The sequence below is a fragment of the Protopterus annectens genome, chromosome 5.part0 (assembly GCF_019279795.1).
Source record: "Protopterus annectens isolate FY-2018-M chromosome 5.part0, PAN1.0, whole genome shotgun sequence".
Lineage (NCBI taxonomy): Eukaryota > Metazoa > Chordata > Ceratodontiformes > Protopteridae > Protopterus > Protopterus annectens.
In genome coordinates, this window is record NC_056735.1 from 1,073,059,958 (window position 1) to 1,073,081,813 (window position 21,856).

Below are 21,856 nucleotides of genomic sequence, written 5' to 3' on the forward strand. Positions count from 1 at the left end.
CACCTTATATTTTTTTCTTTTTTTTTTGTTGAAACATTCAGTTACTGCATAGATTTTATCTACTTCTAATTTGATCTCCATTCCCGCTTGACACTGATATGCTTCTACTAAACTAAGCAGGGAAGTCATCTTAGACTTACTCTCCTCATGTTTCAAAACTTTCACTACATTTGGGAATTGTGAGGTCAACAGATATGTATGTAGTCCCATGACTGCAGATCTATACAGATAATCATTTTCGAGGAGGCACATACCTCCTTCAGGATAGGGAATATAGTCCTGGTATACACTGATTTTTAAAAATCATTCAATGAGCATGAAGCATCCTTCTTGCTTTCCTCTTCAACTGATCAAACACCTTGGGTCCAAAACTGTAAGTTAGAACAGGAAGATCAAATTGGTTTGTAGCCTGTACTTTGCTACTAAATTTATTTATTATTTATTTATTTTATTTCCATTTGTTTAGACCAGAGATGGCCCGTTTTCAGAGGAGGCCCGGGAAGAAAAGCTCCACAAATACAGTATTGTACTAGTACAAAAGACATTCCCCCAGATTCTCAAAAGCTTGTATGGAGTGCAAGATCGGTGCAGGAGCTCAAGCAGGCAATATGTCTGCCGTGCGATCCAGGAACAGCCCACAGGGGCATCCACAAGTGCTCCTGCACTAATCCTACACGGACTAATCCCTGGTATGCAAATCACCCCATTTGCAGGAGAAACCTATGCAAATGAGGTGACTTTGCAATCCAGGAAGCTTGCAACAGTCCGTGCAGGACTAGTGCTATCTGCAGAAATGTACTTGTTTAGTAACCGAGTACATTTCTGCAAAATCCAAAACGGAACTGAGACAGCCCCAAATAAAGGCTGCATATCATGTAGTAAGCATGCCAATGGCCAAGTATAAAGCCATTGGCATTGCAAACACTAAAAAAAAAAAATACAAAAATCAACTTTCATTTTTTTTTAGCCAATCTCAGCTGTTTAAGCTTAGGGCATCAACACGCAAATGGGATCGGGGGGGAAAATAATAGAATAAACTAAAAATAAGCAGTCTAACTAAAATCACTATTCTGCCATGCAAGTCAATGGCAGGCAGAAGACAACCTGGCCAGTGAGTAGTGGTTGCTAAGGGGGAGGCTCAGTGTGAGACATGTAACTATGCATTAGCAGGCAATCCTATGCAAATGAGGGGAAGGATAGTGAATCCCAGTTTTACCCAGCATGTGAGCCAGGTCCCAACAGTGTAAGAGTAGGAATAGCTTGCTGCAAGCCTAGGAGTTAGGTGGCATCATGGGGGGGGGGGGTGTCAGGCATACTGCAAGTGGATTGGAGCCCTGTGGCTTGGGATTGCTCCTAGCTTAGCACAGCTAAGCTAGAAGGGGTATCTAAGCCTGCCTAGCACTCTTTACAAAGCCTAAGCGGGTGTGCGCGCCATGCACTAGGTTTTACAGGAAGAAAAAATAAATTACACCAGGAAATAGCAGCACTGTGCACATCTGAGCCCTGTGTTTGCGCGGCGAGCCCCCGGGCTTAAACAGGAAGGCAATGGAAAGGGAAAACAGCAGTAGGAAGGTAATCAAGGAGAACCAGCTTAGCTGACAGGTGAAATGTATCAGAATCAGCCAATTACAAAGGCAGCAGACCCGCCAAGTCCAGAACACTACTATAAATTATGCAAACACCTTTTCCTCTGTTTTTTCCCTACACTCTACACCACCGGTGTAAACAAGCAAAGAACTTTTAACACTCACAACAGCAAAATTATAGAGGCTGCAATAGCTATTATACAACAACTTGTGGAAGAGGCTGAGGGTGGTGAGGATGTGAATACTGTCAACCATCCCACACTGAGGAGACAGAGAAGAGTGTACAGACCCAGGGTAACCTACCAGGGGCTACATGAGCTGGAGATAGTGGAACGCTATAGGGTGGACAGGGACCTCCTACAGCAAATTCTTGAGCTGTGCCGGCCACGCCTCACACACAGAACTAACAGAGGGGAACCCATCCCAGTGGATATCAAGGAATGTGTAGGCCTATGAATACTAGCTACAGGTACCTTCCAAAGACCAACTGGGGATATGATGGGGATTTCACAGGCATCAGCATCCAGGGTACTCCACCAGTTCCTGGATGCCATGTCAGCACATGTCAGTGAGCAAGTATATTTCCCCAACACCCATGAGGCAATGGCCAGCAATATGCAACTGTTTCACCAAATAGCAGAATACCCTGAGGTAGTGGGTGCTATAGACTGCACGCACATATGCATCAAAGCACCACCCAGTGAGTGGGGTAGGGTCTACATCAACCACAAGGGCTTCCCCTCCATCAACTGCCAGGTCGTGCGTGATGCCCAGGGCATAATAATGAATGTGTGTGCTGGCTGCCCTGGAAGCTATCATGATTCCCACATCTGGCATCTGATGCAGCTGTACCAGAGATTTTCCAGTGGGGACATCCCTGATGGTCACCTAGTGGGGGATGCTGGATACGCACTGGAGATGTGGCTGATAACACCCATCAGAAATGCACGCACACCTGAACAAGAACTCCATAATGAGGCAAACTCACAGACCAGAATTATAGTAGAGAGTGTGTTTGGAATGCTCAAGTCACCGTTCTGGTGCCTGGACACATCTGGTGGAGCCTTGCAGTACTCACCAGCTACATGTACTCAAATTGTCCTTGTATGTGCCATGCTACACAATGTGGTTCATAGGTTCATAGGTTGGTACTAGGCTATCGGACCTAGGGCCTATACAAGCCTAGCCATAACAATTCCCTTACTATTTCTTCCCACACTATTTACTTCCTGGACCCCTGTCTAGCAGGGAGACTGATGTGATCCCTGGGGTGAATTTCCTTTCTCCCATCCAATCGTCAAGGTTCCTTTTGAAGAGGGCCAAAGAGGCGGTCTGCTTGACATGTATGTGCAGTCTATTCCAGAGTCTGGGGAGTTTCTGGGTCAGGAACCTATCCCTCCAGCATGTTTTCTTTATTGTGATGACAAGGTTTCGATCCCTGGAGTGTGTGGCTCTGAGGTACTGGGATTTCTTTAAGTGTAGCATGTCCAACAACTCTGGGTTTGACATGGCCTTGTATGTTAAGCAGAGATTGCCTCTGAGTAGACGATATGCGACAGAGTATAGCTGGAGTTTTTTAAGGTGGTCAGCATAAGGGATCTGCTTTAGGCATGTGATTCTTTTAGTGAGGTATTTCTGTGGCCTTTCCAGTTGTTGCAGGTGTCTTGTGAGGTATATACCAAATGGGGCATTGTATTCTATAATGGGTCTAATGAGAGATGAGTATAGTGGGACAATGACCTCCTCTTTTCTGGATGAAAAGCCCTTAGTGATGAGGTGTGCCACATAGAAGGATTTCCTGACTGTTGTGGCGATGTGATTATCGAAGGTGAGACCACTGTCCACCTGTGTCCCTAAGTCTCTTATCACACTTTCAGTGTTTAGTGTACAGCCAACTATGTGGTAATTCACAGGTACATGTTTTTTTCCCAAAGGGGATAACTATACATTTCTTGGCATTGAGCTTGAGCCCATGGCTCTGGCACCAAGCATCTGTTTCTGTAATACCCTTTTGTAGAGTATCCACATCATTTGGAGATTCAATGATGGCTCCCAGTTTGTAGTCATCTGCAAACTTTGTAAGCCAGAGTCCCTTAGTATTGGCCTGTACTTCAGAGAAGTAGATGCCAAACAAGAGAGGTCCCAGGACTGAATCCTGAGGTACTCCACTTGTCACTTGTCTGGAGCTGGATTTGGAGTCAGCTACTTTTACAGTGTGGGTTCTGTCACTAAGTCAGTTGGCAACCCATCGAGTGATGTAGGGATTAATGCCCAGCTTAGTAAGTTTATCTATGATTCTAGAGTGGAGGATGGTGTCAAAGGCCTTGGCGAGGTCCAGATAGGCTGTGTGGACCGCCTTACCCTCGTCCACGACCCTGGAGACTGATTTGAAGAAGTCAATCAGGTTCAGGAGACAAGAAGGGCCCTTCACGAACCCAAACTGGGTGGGGTCCAGTGTTTGAAGGTTGCCAATGTCTTTGTTTATAAGTTCCATGATAATACATTCAATGGCCTTGCAGATCAGGCTCGTCAGACTGATGGCACAGTAGTTCTCAGGATCCAAGGTGGATCCCCCCTTGTGGAGTGGGATACCTATAGCTGTGAGCCATTCAGTGGGCATGAAGCCTGAGGTGAGGCTATGATTAAACATGACACTTAGGTGAGGTGCTAGTTCATTTTGTACTTTATGTAGTACACAGCCCGGAATCCTGCAGGAACAGCACGGGGCAGGGCCACACAGCCCCACACCATTGCCAAGACCTGCACAGGCACAGAGTGACTCGGAGGAGGAACAACCTGAGTCTGCCACAGTAGGCAGAAGGAGGCATGCCCAGTATGCCCTGGCCTTGGCAAAGAGGCAACTCATAGCACATACACTGACACAGGGACCCAGGGAATAACACCTCTCTCTGACTCTCACATACAGTAAAAGGGATGCCAAACATTACACTACCTATGCTTAACCATGTGTAGGGAGTGTACTATGTGCATCTGACATAGGCAGCCCTGCAGCACCACCCTCAATACTGGGACACCCACAAGGTAAGTGATTCACACATGCCAGTCAGGGGGGTTCACATATACAACAACAGCCTCAGCCAGCAGGACAGGTGTAGACAATCAAAAACAAAGGCTGTACTATGGCCTCTGAATGAGGCCTATGGGTAACCTCCCACCTCAGGCCTACACAGACAGACTACAGTAGATCAGGCAGTGGGATGTCAGTTCTGAAGGGTAAGAAGTCAGAAACTAATATGTAGGTAATTAAAAGCTAAGATCTGTAGTACACTGGTATCCCTCTAGTCAGCACGATAGGTAAGACTACAGAATGAAATGGAGTACCCGACATACCAGTACAGTCCTAGCAAATGTATACAGGTGTCAGGTGTGCCCCCCCATCCTACTTAGAAATGTAGTCACTGTCAGGTGTGCCCCCCAATCCTGTGTAGAAATGTAGAAATAGTCAGGTGTGCTCCCCCACCCTACATAGAAAGGTAGTCACAGTCAGGTGTGCCCCCCAATCCTGTGTAGAAATAGTCAGGTGTGCCCCCCCATCCTACATAGAAATGTAGTCACAGTCAGGTGTGCCCCCCCAATCCTATGTAGAAATGTAGAAACAGTCAGGTGTGCCCCCCCATCCTACATAGAAATGTAGTAACAGTCAGGTGTCTTGTCCAGTCCTGTCTAGGAATGTAAGAATAGTCAGGTGTGCCCCCCCCATCCTATGCAGAAATGTAGTAACAGTCAATGCCAAATAATCGACGGATACCCTGCAGAGACAGCATGCTACCTGTAGATGTACACCACAAAGGTCAGCACTGCAGTACATACTACTTGGACTCGATCCACACATTCACTACAGACGGGCATACTGGGCATGCCCACACACTTAGAGAAATGAAGGCAATGTCAGTCATCAACATACTGAAAGGTCATACTGGGCATGCTCACACACCTAAACACATGAAGGCCATGTCTGCAAACACTAGTGGACCAGACATATCTGGCAGTCGCAGATGTTAGTGCAGACACTCCTCAGTATGCACCACTCATGCTTTGCACACTCAGTGGATAAGAATACAGGCATATATGTAAGGACAACACACTATAATAAGCCAAAGGTAAACATACATAGATGTGTGAAAGAGGGTGACTGTGACAAGGAGTGATCCAGGCCTGTCCCACCCAGCACACAGCCAAAGGGCCACAACCACACGAGGGTCAGATGTCACTCACTGCAGATACTAGCCATCGGTATCTGTCAGCTTTACAGAGTAAGTGGTGCACGTGCCAATTGTGCAACATGACTGTACAAGGAAGTAGTCATCTAGCAGCTGTATACAAGTACCTGTAAAATATGACCCAGGTTGTGCCCGCATGTGGAGTGTCAACCCCTAGATGAATGGGTTATGGCCCATGCACACACACTGCCCTCCCCATAATCCCACTATGGCAAGCATGCTGAGGTCATCCACTGTGAAATACACCTTTGGGAGAGCTGTAGCATAGTAATCTCTGTGGTGCATTCCATAACTGCATACTGCTGTAGTGTGATAAAGTAATTAGGTAGGAGTTCTAACCCCCGATGTGGCAAGTGTGTGTGTCTGTCTGTGTAGAGAGTGATGCTTTTCAGGGTAGTCACACCCCCTACAATTTATACTCTCACCTTTGGCAAAGCTGATGATGTCAACCACCTAGAAATACACCTCTGGGAACGTTATAACTCAGTAATCTCTGTAGTGCGTGTCATAACTGCATACTGCTGTAGTATGATTTAGAATTCTGGTAGGGTTCTATTCCCACCCATGCCAGTTCTGGATGTTTTGTGTGTGTTGCAATGTCTGTAGGGAGCAATGTATTATGGGCTAGTCACACTCATTACAATTCAAATGCCCTACTTTGGCAGTCCTACCGATGTCATTCATTGTGAAATACACCTTTTTATTTTATTTATTTATTTTTATTTTACATTTGTTAACCAGGATGGTCCGACTGGACGAGGTCCATTTTCAGCAGAAGCCCGGGGAGAAAATATCCACTTAATTAATACAGAGACAACAGGTATTTATACATCAGTTATATACCAGTTAGTGAGACTATGCATCAGCGACATAAGAAATCAGAGTACAAGGACATTCTTATAACAAATTTTTCAAAACAACTTTGCAAGTAGATAATAGATTAATAGTTAATAAACTGTTAAGACAAGAGAAGGAGTCCTCCAGTAATCCCCGGGGTGCGTCATATAACAGCTCCATGTTGTAGTGTGATATAGACCTCTGTTAAGGGTTCTATACCCACACATGTTGGTTGTGGATGTTTTGTGTGTGTGTGTCGCTGTCTGTGTAGGAAGCAATGCATTTTAGCCTAGCCACACTCACTACAATTCGAATGCCCTACTTTGGCAATCCTGCTGATGTCATCCAATGTGATATACACCTTTGGGGAAGAACTACTCCAGTAATCTCCGTGGTGTGTAATATAACTGCGTAGTGCTGTAGTGTAATAAACTAGTTAGGTAGAGGTTCTACTCCCCAACATGACAAGTGTGTGTGTGTGTGTGTGTGTGTGTGTGTGTGTGTGTGTGTGTGTGTGTGTGTGTGTGTTTGTAACTTGTATCCTGTGTAAAGGAGTGTGTGACACCTGGGCCCAATGTGGAGTGGGTTTTAAAAATCTCTTATAAGGTGGCTCTAGTAAATATCACAATATCCACTGTACAGGAATAACAGATGTGAAATAGCCGAGAGGCTGGGGTGCAAATCCATACAAATACATGTGACATCAAGGCCAGGCAATCACAGTTAGCAACCCCAGTATTACCCAGAGCACACTCTCAACCCATGTCTCATACACACACACACACACACACACACACACACATGCCTAGGCAACAGCCAGTATGTCGGTAGTACACTGCATATTGGGCACTGATAGTAACTATGGAGTGATTGCAGTGGGCTACAGAGGGCATGGCACCCTGTACATCTCTTCAACAGGCACATACATGCAGACAGTGCACTGGACACCTGCAACACCTGTAGTGCCATCACTTGTGACCCACAAAGGACATACCATGACTGAAAACATGCCCTGTATGGACAGATGCCACTGACACCAGGGAATGCCGTTAGCATACTATCAATGTAGGTGCAGGGTAAACCTGCTGTCCATTACCAGTGTCCACCACAGGTGGCCAAGACTGGCACATCTGATGATAATCTGTGTACACAACATGGACCAGACATCCCAGGTACAGTTCCACATGTCACTGCACATGCATGTGGGAGGTGTGCACATCCCAGACACCGTCCATGTCATGGACTAAGGAACACATACATGACAAGTGATGCCTAGCATTGGCCACACGCAAAAGTCCCCAGGTGACTGGATGGTGCTTACAATACCCACCTGTGTGGGCAAATGTAGAAACTACAGCCCTGAGCCACAATGCAGACAATGGTCACGTGGCCTGATGCCAAGGTATACCCATCACCTAGCCTTGTATAGCCATCTGGCACAGTCAACCACCGCACACCCGTGCAGATATGCACCCATGCATTACTGGCACCCTGTGTGTTTGTGTGTGTGTTGTATGATGCATATGATCACATCCACACTCACTACAACCCCCCATTGGCATACATATTGAAGCATGCTGTCTGATGTCAGACACCTCCTCATACCCTTTGCCCATATAACGTCCATATGGCCCATGTGGTGCATGTGATACCTGCACTGTAATGTGTTGTGGCAATCTCACCGGTGATGAGTTGTAATCCTGGCCCTGCCAAGTGTATCAATGTGTGTCCGTCCCTATGAGAGTGTGGCTGTGTTGACGCTGGCACCTGTTCATGCGGATAGGCACATGTACTTCACCTACCGTATAGCTACCATATCCCTGTTGCAGATGTCACTCACCATCACATATATGTTCTGAGGGGTCCACAACAGGTAACCTATGTGGCGCATCCAATAACTGCACAGAACTGTGATAGCACTACATAGTCGTCAGGGGTTTGATACCCTGTGTTGGTAGGTGTGTGACACAAACATGCTTATGTTTTACTCTCCCACCCCTCCCTGACTTGTCTTTGCCTCTATCTGACTCTCTCACTCCCTCACTGGTGGATGTGGAAACCTACACCTGCTTTGCTTAGGCAGCAGCATGTGTATTTTAGGTAAAGTTCATGATCAGCTGATGGCCTCTGCACGCATTGCAGCATGTGGAACAGCTGTGATAATATTCCCATAGCCAATTACATGGAAACACACTCCAGTATCTAGGAACATCATGTTTGCGTTGGTCCTTTTCATTCACTGTAAGCAGAAACTCATTCTGTTGTTTTGCATACAGCATCTCAGATGGATTGGGGATTTACATCTGACAACATACACTGTGGAAACAGGCCAACACACAGGAGGGGGATGTGCCTAACCTGACTACAGACTGTAAGTGCTGCTATACTGCATTTGGAGTAATGTTGGTTTAACAGGGTGTGCGCGGATATGGCTGTCCTACATGTATTAATACCTGCCATGTCAGTTGTATGTTTATGAGGACTCCCCATCTGTAGGGTCATCTGCAGACTGGGCAGTGTGTTGTGCCTTTGGTGTCATGTGTTACCCACAGAACATGTATCCGTGAACTGCACAAAGGTAGTGTGAGGATTGTAGTCTGTAGATGGTGAATGCCGTGACAGTTACTGACTTCATATCCCTCATAGGACATATGTTGCAACAAACCCTGTTATAGCAGTAAATGTATGATGTTATCACAGCAACATGTCAATATTGGCCCTGTGTATGTGCTTCCAGCCACAACTCAGTCAACCTTTGTATATATGTCATGCATTAAGAGGTGTATATGTGCTGTACACCATAATTATGATAACAAGCCAGTGAGATATCAGACTGCTACTCATGTTATGTACAGTAGGGGTTATATTTGATGACATAACCTGGACATACTGTGGTTGTTTGTACAGTACTGAGGTCTGTGTACTTATGGTGAATGTTGACAGTGTGTGTATTGTTAATATGTACCCCGACCTGTGTACAGACTGTGGTAGTTGTCTTCGTCCTAGGTCCCATCCTATCTGATGTTACATGCTGCTCCACTGTAGGTTACCGTATTGGCTTATATATTTATAGGGCTATACACACACATGTCCCATACCACAGACATGCATCAGACCACACTGTGTAGTGGCCCAGTATATGTAGGGTTAGTGTGTGAGTGGCACATATCAGGATGGTGTTGAACAGATAGTCAATATATTGTAATATTATGCTAGCTTACCATATGTGGCTGTGTTCACTTTGGTGGTGGTTATGCACTTTCACACAGGTGTATCTTACCCTGTGCTGTGACATGCCTGTAGAGCCTGCTATATATGCAGGTACATGTGCATTCTCCCATAGGAGATGTAGGCCAGTGTTGAGCCCGTCTGCCTGTAGCCTGAACAGTGCTTTGTTACATGCCTAGCAGCTTAGTGTACTTATCCAGTGAGGTGTCATGTCCAGATACCTGCCAGACATACTGCTACCGTGCCTCCCTTCACAGTCACGTATGTCAGAGAGAACGATGGGATGCTGTACAAATGTATGTCAATAACTAGTGGGTAGTATGTGGCCATGGAACCTCTGTACCAGCAGTTATTATGTGTCAGGACAGACAGGGGTGTGTGAATGCATAACCTATGGGGGTGACTGTATACCAGTCATTATGTGTTATACCCATCTACATGGTTGTTAACATCCATATTGTCAGGCTTGGTCTACATGTTCTGCACTAAGGGATTCTGTGTATACCTCTGGGCTGTACAGAGTATGTCAGAATGTTTACATCTATTGGCCAATATCTCTGCTATAGTCCACAGGAGCATTACATGCTTGGAGCGTTACTGTACTACGATGCCCTTAGGATGTCTGTCAGTAGCCAATGGCACACATGTGAAAAGCAGATGTGACCTCCCACACACACCATGTCTGTGCAGACAATCCGTATTAGAGTAGCAATAGTCTGCTAATATACATGCTATACATGCCTGACATCCCCTTGGACTGTGAAGGTGGGACTATAGGGGCTGAGGTAGGCTACACCCCATGTTCAGGGCATATGGTGAATATATATGTACATATAATTATCCAGATATCTATATAGATAATTACACATGTACATATCAACATATATAGATGGGTGTGTATATGTACATAGATATGCATATACACACCCAGATATATACATATACAGAGCAGTATATGTCTACACATATACAGATAAAGATACATATGCACATATACATATACCATGCTGCCATGTCTGCCAAAAGTCCACTGCTGTTGTATCCCCACACATATGGTGGTGCTAGGGCCATATATTTGTGGGCTTCACCTACACAATACATGTGTACCCATATGCACTCCAGAGGCCAGTGTATGTAACAGTGGTATATGGCCCTATATTATTGAGTCTGGGGGGAATGCACCATACAGAACCTGGGCTGTTACAAAATGCGGGTGTATCAAGGGTGAGCTGCCTTAAGGTAACTGGATGTACAGTACCATACATGTCACCTATCATGACATTACTTACATAAAGTGGGTTACTGCAGGCATACTGTCTCCTGCTACACAGACTGTTCTGTTAGCCAGTATGCCTATGATGGTGTCAGTTATGCCTTCATATGTAACAGTTACATCTCATTTGGTCAACTCAAGTCTTTACCACCTAGTGATTGTGTACAGAGTGTAGATAGAGGCTGCTGGACTATACACCTGCATCACTTACTGTTGATTGTGTGGTATCCTGTGGCCCAGTCTGTCTTTACTATTGTACGTTCTGAAGGGCTTGGCCTGAACAGCAACAGTTGTGGACCTTTCCAGACTACTGTATTAGTATAACTGTTTCACAGTTGCATTACTCTGTTGATATGGATGTCAGTGTCTGAACAGCTATATGACATGACATATAAATCTGTTATAGTAAACAAATAAAGGTATTCCATTTCTGCAAACCTGTGTGTGGTGTTTATCCTATGACCTCTCTGTGGGTTGTGCAGGCAACAAATGGCATTTGTATGGGTGGCTCATCCAGTGTCAAGTTGTTAGGGTGTTAACTGTAGGCATAGTGGCTGTACCATATTGTGTGCACCTACCACATAAGTATCTTACTGTACATATCTCTGCGTATGTATGTGTAGTCACATATATATATATATATATATATATATATATATATATATATATATATATATGTGTGTGTGTGTGTGTGTGTGTGTGTGTGTGTCTATATATATATATATGTGTGTGTGTGTGTGTGTGTGTGTGTGTGTGTGTGTGTGTGTGTGTGTATATCTGTATCTGCATATATGTGTCTGTGTATATGTATCCTGTGGATGTTGATAGCTTCCACATTTTACATTTACTATGGGAGCCAGACTGTACTGCATGATATGTTATCAATACCAGCCTGACATCATACAGGTGGGATGTAATACTGTTAACATCTTGTGCCCATGTCATGTCAGGTCCTGGTTATGAGATCTGCAACACTTGGTAGTATATTGCAGGGCGTACGTGTCTGGCTGTGAGGGGGTATGCCAATTCGTACAAAATGTATATTGTTTTGGGCTCTCTTAACCCCATTAATGGTGCATGTGGACATATATGTTTTTGTTATCTACCATTGTTATCTACAGATGTATGGCCACATATACCTATATAGATATACATATCTGCTTACATATATATATAACTATGTCCGTATATACCTACATAGATATATATCTGCGTACATATATGTACCTTGCCGTGTATATGTAGACATATAGGTGTAGACATATATATGTGTCGATGTAGGCATCTGTATGTATATATGTTCATATATATTTATATATATGCATATATTTCTAAATGTATATGTATATATATATATATATATATATATATATATATATATATATATAGCTACATATATAGATATGTTGTATCTGTTTAGATAGTAATATATTTACACACACACATGCATCTAGATGTTGGTATACATTCTCTGTACTGTTGCATGACTGGGCTAGATGATATGTTTCTGAAAACATCAGACTTACATACCTCTGTCATGGCTTAGTGGGAAATTACTTTGTCTATGGTGTGCAGGATCCTGGGTTTGAGCCTTGCAGAGGCTGTTTTTTTTTGTTGCTGGCCAAAACATGAGCCATTGGGTACAGTGTGATTAAGGCACTTTAACACAGTTGTAAGCAGGTTTGCATGTGTTTGCACGGAGGTAAGCACTACTAACTTCCAGTTACAGTTTCTTACACTCAGTTAACTTCTACATTGCTTAACGTGTGTAGACATTGCTTACCCCCATGCAAACAAGCTTAAACCCGCTTACTGCTGCTTAAAAGTGCTTACTCCTACTTACCCCCATGCAAATTTCTTTAAAAGAAAAGAAAAAGGGGTTGATAGGAAAGTGGTGAAAAAAGGGGCACAAAGAGGGAAAGACAGCCAGGGATGTGTAGGAAGGTTGTAGGGAAGGTCCATAGCTGCCCATTTCTTCTACAGCAACAGCTGTGCATATACACTGAATTTGGAGGTAGATTTGCACAATCAAACCCCTGGGTGGGGGTGAGGACAACAGTAATTCATTGTGATGCCAATTAGACCGGATTACATGTGTCCAGTGGACACGTGTGCAAAATGGACAGCTATGTATGAGGCGAGATTTTTTTGTGGGAACAGATTGCCCTTTTTTTTTTCAGGTGAGAGTGGGATGTTGGGGAGGAGTAGTAGGTATATTTGGGGAGGTAGTTTGTGTAGGTTAACAGACAAGACAAACAAGATGCATACAGGGGCGGTGTATGACACATGTGGGGGGGTGTTTGGAAGTCACAAGCCAATGAGCCCCCAAATGGAAACAGTGGGACTGAGGTCCCCACCCATGGGCAGTCACCACTGCACCTTCACCTTCAAAGGTGGCTGTGCTGGGGGCTGATTAGGAGGGGCAGACTCATCCTCTAATTACACCACGCAGACCTCAAGCTGGTGTAGCTGGTCTTGAATCTCCTTGTCAAGCTCCCTATGCACAATGGCCCAGACCTGATGGCGGGTGACAGGTACCTCTCCACCCCCACTCACAGTGGGGGGCCAAGCCCCATCCCTTGCGGCGGTTCCACCCAAAGGTGGTGCAGGGCCAGTGGAGGAGGAGGTCCCAGGCTGGGTCCCAGATGTGCTGGTGCCTGGTGCCATGGCCAGCTGAGGTGGGACAGGTGGGACCAGTGGGACCGGCCTTCCCATACGAGCTATGGTGTCACAGTTTTAAGAAAGATATCATTTAGTAATAGTCAACAGCATTCAGGATTAGTTATAACAGCATGCATAGGTATTCCCATTAATCCAATACACCAGATTTACAACAGTTGCAGAGCAAGCAGGACACATCCATATATGGGACAACATTGGCCATTACAACAGCATGCAGGTTTCATTGATGGCAACAGGTTACCAGTATGGGGGTATTTTAACATGGCACATGCAAAGAACCAAATGTGAATATTTATAAACCAATAGGATATATGTCCCAACAAAAGTTTGGAGTGCACACGTACCCATTGAGGTGTATAATTAGGTTATTGTTGCACATAATGTGGGGGTGAGAGAGAGAGGTCAATTAACTAATATAGCTTTGTAGTTTTCACAACTTTCTTAGTCACTGCAGTGATCTTCCCTTACATGTATTATTACACTACCCAATGGCCTTACTTTGTACAATGGTATGTTTGTAGATTAGTATATACGTGGACTGTGTCTTAAGAATAGTCTACACCTCTTACCTGTTATGGCTGTTGAGAAAATCATTGTTAACACTACCTGACAATTTCTACACATACTCCCAGATTCCATGCTTGTAGACAGGTATATAAGTGAACTGTGTTGTACCTACAGTCTACACATCTTCCCTGGTATAGCTGTTGAAAAAAATCATTGTTCACACTACCTGTCAATTTCTACACATACTCCCAGATTCCATGCTTGTAGACAAGTATATAAGTGAACTGTGTTGTACCTACAGTCTACACCTCTTACCAGATATATCTGTGGAGAAAATCTTTGTTAACACTACCTGACAAATTCTATACATACTCCCAGAGTCCATGTTGTTGTTATACACATACCTAACATTCTGTTATTGCACACACTCTGGTCAAGGCTTGACAGGATGCAGGTATTAATGTGACATATTTTGAGAATTGCTGTCATACACATTGGGTGAGATGCTACAATAACAGGTTTGTTTTCATATACATTCTCTGACTATGTACAGGTCTGACTATCAGTTATATGTCAGTAAAAGCTGCCTACATTTCTTGGATCATCACACAGATTTGTCAGGGGAACAGGTTACCAGGTAGCAGATTTGGGCCATTTATCTGGACATGCTGGACAGATCAGAACAGCTGAGGGGTATGACTATGTATACAGCTTACTATCTGAACATTCTGCCACAGTCTGTACAGTTGATGGTTATGCTTATGCTTACAGCTTACTATCTGAACATTCTAGCAAATTCTGTACATTTGGGTCTAATTTAGGATACGGCTTTCTGTCTGAACATTCTCATAAACTCTGTACAGTTGTGGGGTATGATTATGCATATAGCTTACTACCACGCCCGAGATTCAACCCCCTGCTGTGTGTAGTAAAAATATTACAGTTGATATCACAGTACACTGTGCTATCAGGCAATTGGTGTGAAGCAGTCCAGTGTTTTCTCCCTCACTTGTACAATATGACTGACCTCTTGGGACTTCCAACATTGTTATACTGAACTTCCTACACATTTTATCTGCATTGAACAGTGTGGGTAACACTGCTTAATATAACAGTACTATTTATAGAATGCAACACTACAACAACATATGAAAGCAGAATGTACACAAGCACTCCAGGGGTTATACTTTTATTCACAAGATATTACACCTTTATTTACACACAACCTATATGACAGTCATTCTGCCATATTGTCTAGTTTATTCAGTACATCCCATACACAATACATTTTTATACTGGTACACTTTCTAGAACTGTTATATTTATTTGTTATGACAGTACATGCAAGATTATTACTAACCTGCCTCGCAATGCAGCCTTTGCAACCTAGCAGCATGGGCTTGCTGGTTCGTAGCCCACTCTTCTGCAGCTGTCAGGGAAATACAGTGATATTTAGCCATTACTTATTCATAGTATACACAGGTTAGGCAATCATTATCTACGTAGCAGAATGAGTACTTAGTGCTGGGGCATTGGCCATCTGCCTTGATTCTTGGATCCACTGCTCCAAGAGATCTCCCCTCCACCATTTCAGGTCAGCATGGTGAAGCCTGACCTGCTCACCAGTCCGGGGGATACTAGTGGCACTGGTGAGGTCATGGGCGAGACTGTGCCAGGCCTCCACTTTATACTGAGAGCCCTGGTACTGGCCCTGCAGTAGTCTCTGCTCATGGTGTTATACCAGGAGCCATACCATGAATCTGGACTCCTGGTTGTCCCAGCGCTGCGCTCGAAATTGAGTGCCTTCCCCAACTCCAGCCATTCTGCCTACAGTAGGGATCTGCAACCAGTTATGGGAAGTATTTGTGGCTGTGGGGTTTAAATTTGCCAGATTTCTCACACTTTTCCATGATTGGACAGTTTTGAAAAGGCTAAGCTATGGGCACACCTGCTTACCTAATGTTGGCATTGCTTAAAGGGGTATACCACTAGGCAGATTGAGTTAGCCAGCCTACACAATGCTTACACCAACTAAGCTGAGCTGTGCAATGCTTAGCGTTGCTTCAGATTTAATTTGCATTATATTTTCCTTTTGGCATTGATTTATTATTCGTTACATGTTATATATGTGTCTGCTATCTGTGATTCATGTGTACGTACAATGTATGGGGTCCTGGGGACCTTTATTACAATAACACCTCACATCTGGCCTTACTGCAGTACTCCAGTTCACATATTTATGTTATGTAGTGGGTTATACAACATCACTCTGTACATAGATTCCTTTCACATGTTCAGTTTGATTTTCCTATGGTGAGGATTTGTTTGTTGAAACCTCAATCTTATGTACTGCTATGATGGATTAGTGGTTAACAAATATGACTGTAGTGTACCGTCCTGGGTTTGAGGCTTCCAGAGGCTGATTATTTTTTTGCTGTGCAGAACACGGGCCATTGGATACAGAGTGATTAAGACACTTTAAAGCAGTTGTAAGTGGATTTGCATGGGTTGGCGTGGAGGTACGCACTAACTTCCGCTTAATGATGCTTACAGAGAGTTAGCTTCAGTATTGCTTCACCTGTGTGCACATTGCTTATCACTGCGCAAACGGGCTTAAGCCCACTTACTAGTGCTTAAATATGCTTACTACTGCTTATCTGTGCTTAAACCTGCTTACTAGTGCCTTATTCATTATAACAGTGACATTCACAATTGCATTTCCTGCAGTACTCCAGTTTATAAATATATGTTATTTAGTGGGTTTTGCAACCAAAATACTGGTCATAACATGCTTTGCCATGGAAAACAGAATGTGCTGCAGTGGGACTAGAACCAGGAATGCCTGCTCGCAAGGTGAATGCTCTGCCTACTACACTATTGCTATGCTGTTTCATTTGCATATGTCTTCCTTGTTATCCTCTTCAGCCTTTTAAGCTGCTTTAACCATAGCTAAGCAATGGGCACACCCATGCACCTACGGTTAACTTTAATTGTATATTAAAAAAAAATGGGTTTCTTCATTTATTTTATGTACTGTTGCTGTTTTACACATGGGAGACTGTTGGTGGGGATATGCAGACACCTATGAGCGGTCTCACTCATTCCTTACCCCTTTCTCCTGTTCTACATTGCAGGGGCATGTTTATTCTGAGAGCTCTGCTCTCAGACACACCCCCTGCACTCTTACACGCTCCATGTAAGCCTAGGAGCTCGGGCAGCATGCCTTATTAATATGCATGGTGCACTGCTGTCCTGCTCCTAAATGGGCACTTCCGTGCAGGACTAAGCTAGTCCTGCACGGAAGTTTAGTAAATCTGGGGGATTGAGAAATACATACAGTATATAATATAAAATATTTAACATACATAAACTCTACAATACAAAACGCAAACATAATACATATGTAGAGATTAAAGAAAGTTTAAAATAGAATAAATAGCAAGGTTAAAAAATTAGTTTAGGTATAGTAAACTTTAATAAACTTGTAGGGCCAACTAAAAGAAAAAAGTCCAAGGGAAAGGAATGTTATTAGCAAGCAGATAAAGATATAAGATACAAGATTGCAGCTCTGGGGGAGTAGAAGGAGAATGGCGAAGGAGAAGCTAAATGAAGAATAAAGAGGACAAAGGTAGTGAAAGGGGAGAGAGCTAGTGAAAGGTGTACTTAGATTTACAAGTCAGGTTTGTTGCAGGAGCAGAGCCAAGTGTCATTTAGGTGTTCCCTTAGTAGTTGTTTGAATTTAGAAGTATTGTTAGTGCTGAGTGTATTTTTGGGTATAACATTCCAAATTTTGGCAAATTTGTATAAATATAAGGAATCTTCATAACTGTTATTTAACTTGCTGACTTTCAAAAGCAATTTAATAGAAGACCTTAAGGTTCTGCTGCTAGAATACAGCTGAACTAGATTGCTGATAGATGTACAGCTATAAGGGTGAAACACAGTGGAATGAATTAATACTAGTTGGTTATAGGGCTGAGATGAGTTGGTGTAGAATATTGCAATGATGAGTTCTTGATGACTACTTTATAGTAACAGGATTCTAGTTTGGTTAATTCTTATTTTCTTAAGTTAGTGAAAATGGGTGAAGCATATAAGAGGGTAACTAGAAGGTGAGTTCTACTGATGGCATGTCTGGTGGAATCAGTTAGGAAGGGCTTTATTATAAAAATAGAAGATACAACATGGCAGCTCTGGGGAGACAAGTTTGAAGTGCACTTTCTTGATGACTAAGGCTAAATGTTTATCAGATTTGAGGTCCTTGTTTATGATGACTCCTAGTAGCTTTGCATAATCGATGGGTTCAATGTGGGTATTATTAGATGAACAAATGGTAAAGGAAGTAGAATCTATAGATTTTTTTGCCATTAGAGAAAAGCATTCATTTTGTTTTAGAAGTGTTGAGACTCAGTTGTAAGTTGTTAAGGTATTTTGCTATGTCCAGGAAGGATTGTTGGGTTTTATTGGGTAGAGCAGGTAGGGATGGAGCTGAGCATATGAGAGATGCGTCATCTGCATATTGAACCAGTGTAGCATGCTGAGTGGCAGTGTTTCATCTGTTTGTGAATATAGTGAAGTGGAGGGGATTAAGAACAGACCCTTGCTTGTCGGTAATTAGTTAAGTAACTCATAAACCAGGAAAGGGTTGAATGAGAGAGGTTAATGGGTCTAGCTCATAGATAAACTTTCTGTGGGAGACAGTATCAAAGGCTTTAGAGAAGTCAAGAAATATAGAGGAGGTAAGTAACCCATTGTTCCTTTGTTGGTTCACTGCACGTATAAAACTAATTATGGCAGTTGTACTATATTTTGGATGGAAACCATGTTGGGTTGGGGACAAGAGGTTGTTTTTCAGGAGATAATTGAGGAGTTGGGAGTGAATACATTTTTCAGTATTTTAGCTAGTGGGGAGAGTATGACAATGGCTCTATAGTTAGAAAGTGTCTGTGGAGGTACCTCTTTTATGAAGACGGATTACATGGGACACCTTCTAAAGATGTTGGACATATTGCTCAGTAACAGAATAGTTTATAAGTATGGATATAAGTTAAGAAATAGCACTTGCAGCAAGTTTGAGGTATTCATTGAGTAGTTGATCGGGACCAGTGGAAGAGCATTTAAGTTTAGATAGGAGTTTTTTTTATATAGTTAGTTTGTATGGGCTGAAAATTGAAGGAATCTGGATTTGTTTCAAAATTTATGGGTAATGATAATTGTGATTTGTTGTCTTTAACTAGTGATAGTATAGAGTTAACAAAGTGATTGTTCAATTGTGTGGCAATGTTATCTGGGGAGTTTGTTTGGTTAGGACTTGGGGTGGTGACTTGACCAGGTTTAAGGAACAGCAGAATTTTTTTGGGTTGTTATGGTACTTATTTTGGATTGTTGTGTAGTGCTGTTTTTTGTCATATTTGATTTGTTTTTTTTGCTAAATTGTGAAGTTGCCAGAAGCTTTGAAGGGTATTTGTGTTTTTTGAGAGTTGGTAATTATGCCATGCATTGTCTCTCTCTTTAAAGAGCCTTTTGGTGTCAGAGGAGATCCAGGGAATGTATCATGCTTTAATGCATGTTTTCCTAAGGGGAGCTAGTGTATTTAAGATTGTGAGGAATTTGTCATTGAAATATTGGACTGCTAGGTCAAGTTGGAGATGTTTTAGGGGTAACCAGTTGATTTGTTGGAGAAATGTAAAAGTTTCGGGAGTAAAATTAGTTTTGTTGTGGACAAGTTTGGATGTAATTTCTCGAGGGAGAAAGGAGTATTGTTTTAGTAGGGAGGTCAGAAGGTGAGCACTCAGACTGTCTGGAAGACAACCTGAGAGATAAGAGTTTGGATTGGAATTGGAGAGAGCCCAGTTAAGCATGGATTGTTTATTAGAACGTTTGCCAACCCTAGTTGGGTTGAGAATTAATTGGGTAAAGCCAAAAAGTTGAATGCGATTTGAGGGGTTATCAGAGGAGATTGTGTCCCAGTCTAGGTTAAAATCAGGTATTATAGATTTTTGTCTCAGTGTTGAAGAACACCAGCTTAGTAGATCTTCTATAGTAGATGGGTTGTTACCTGGGGGAAGGTAGATGGCTATGATGATAATATTTTTATGTGGGATTATTTGCAGTCGAGTCATTAGTGTTTCCATATTTGAAGTAACTGGGGGGATGTCAAGACATTCAAGTTTTATATTGTCTTTGTATAGTTTTGCTACACCACCACCATGTTTAATGGTTCTATCATAACTTAGTACATTGTAGCCTGGGGGTAGGATTTTCTGATCCTGAATATGTGGTTTGAGCAAAGTTTCAGTTAGAATGGATATGTGTGGTGAATAGTGGGAAATAGTTGCATGGAATTCACTAAGTTTATTTACTAGGCTCCTGGGGTTAAAATGTAATATTAAAAGGTCAGAGGTATTGTGGTGGAAGCTGTATGAATGAGGAGAGAGAGAGATGCTGTTACAGGGGAGGCCGACTGAGGACAGAGAGTTGCTGTTACAGGGGAGGCTGACTGAGGGTAGAGTGGAGAGCCTGGATTGGGACAAATATCTCCACCTAGAAGTATATAATTATTTAAGGGAGGGTGTAGGTGCTTGAGTTTGAAAACACGTCTTAGGAATTTGTAAGTATAACTAGTATAAGATTTTGAGTAGATAACTTTGAATGAGATGAGTTGTGAGATGGTGATCTTAAAAAAGATGAGGTGATATAATTATGCAGTGTGGAGTGTTAGTTAAAATCTATCTGGATTCGTTGGTGAGTGATTAACTGTGATGCGTAAGTTATTATAATGTGTAGAAATATAGGTGAATACTAGGAAAGTTGGTAGTGTGGTGAGTAAAAGTAGAGCTTTGGGTGGGTGTGTTATCACTATTTTTGGAGAAGCATGAAGTAAGTATGGGTAGCTAGGGGTGAGGTTGAGAAGAATAGAGAAATAGGATAGCTAAATTGACAGAGTTATATGATGGGTGTAAATCTAACTGACGGAAATTGTTTGGCCTGGGCAAGGTGTGGGAGTATTGGAGGGAGTGAATAAATCTGAGGAAATTGGGGGTGGGTGGGAATGGGGATAGGGTAGGTGAATGGAGCAGACTGACCCTGGGTTCAGTTCACAGCGAGATTAAAAAACAAAACAATGGGGGTAATTCAATAAAGCTTACACTTTTTTTCATGTAGGCATCACACCACGATGTCTACAAGGGTGCAAACATTTTTAGATTCAGTAAGTGCTGCTTAGGGATGCACATGCATGTGCAAACATGGAAACTTCCATGGCATGCAAATGGCCTCACAAGCAAGTGAATCTCATGCAAATGAGGCATGTAGAGTGATCCAACATGTAGAAAGGTATCTATTCAGAGCCCGTGTAAATGTCAGTAGTGTACATGGAAAAATTCCACATACAGACCTCTACAGACAAAAATGGGTGTAAAACTGTAGAAATGTGGGCATAAATCCCCTGAAAATGAAAGACCACACACACATATGAGCAAAACTATTAGTCTGTATGTCAT